Source organism: Mus caroli, chromosome 3, assembly GCF_900094665.2.
Source record: "Mus caroli chromosome 3, CAROLI_EIJ_v1.1, whole genome shotgun sequence".
Lineage (NCBI taxonomy): Eukaryota > Metazoa > Chordata > Mammalia > Rodentia > Muridae > Mus > Mus caroli.
Genome location: NC_034572.1, coordinates 80721922 through 80722939, shown reverse-complemented (window position 1 = coordinate 80722939; position 1018 = coordinate 80721922).

Sequence of the window (1018 nt, the reverse complement as noted above, 5' to 3'; positions counted from 1 at the left end):
TACAGAAGGATCCTGTTTGTGTGCCGCGTTGTTTCTTGCTGGCGGGAAAATCAGCGCGGGACACCATGGGCCCAGACAATGGCCTCCTTCCTGTTCTTCCTGCTTTCATTTCTCTAATCCAAATCCTTCCAAGCAGCCAAATAAAACACCCCAAGCCCCTTTACAAGCCTGTGACTTGGTCCTGACTCACCCTGGCCTTCTAGGAGAGGAAGCCATGGAAGTTCAAATGGCAACACCAACAGAGAGGGGCTGTTACACTACCCAGAGCCAACCTAGGGAGACAAGTGGAGAGGGAGCTAGATGTGGAATGGGTAGGGGTCACTAAAACTCATCGAATACCAGTTTATATTTCATGTTGGACATGAAAGAGGTAGCTAAGGTAATTTTTGTTTGGTTGTTTTATCTGACCTTATTTCTGTTTTTGGAGTGCTGGTGATGAAAACCTGGGCTTTGTACATGCTAAACATGGGCTCTATCACTAGCTTAGATCCACCCCAAACCCTTGCTAATTTTTCAGACAAATACTGAAGTAATAACAGTTATGCTTTTCAGGATTTCCCTAAAATTGTGCAGAGTGAACTAGAGATGTAGAACACACACACACACTTTTGGTATCCTGAAAAATACCATGTGCTCCTTTTCAGTTTTAGCATACGTGCCATCCAAGAGAGCGGTTTTATTTTGTTGTTATGGTGTGTGTGGTGGGTGGTGTGGTGTGTGTGTGTGATGTGTGAGTGAGGGATGCCATGCACACATGTGAGGGTCAAAGGACAACTTTCAGGAGTTGGTTCTCCTTCCATTGTGGGTCCCAGGAATCAAGCTCGGGTCATTGAGTTTTCACGGCTACTGCTTTTACCCATCCGGTTATCTCATTAGCCCTCTTTCATTTTGGAAATTTTATTGTTTTGAGACAGGGTCTCTTTATAGCCCTGGCAGTCCTGGAACTCCCGATGTAGACTGCTGGCCTTGACCTCACAGAGATCCACCTGCCTCTGCCTCCTGAAAATTGGGATTAAAG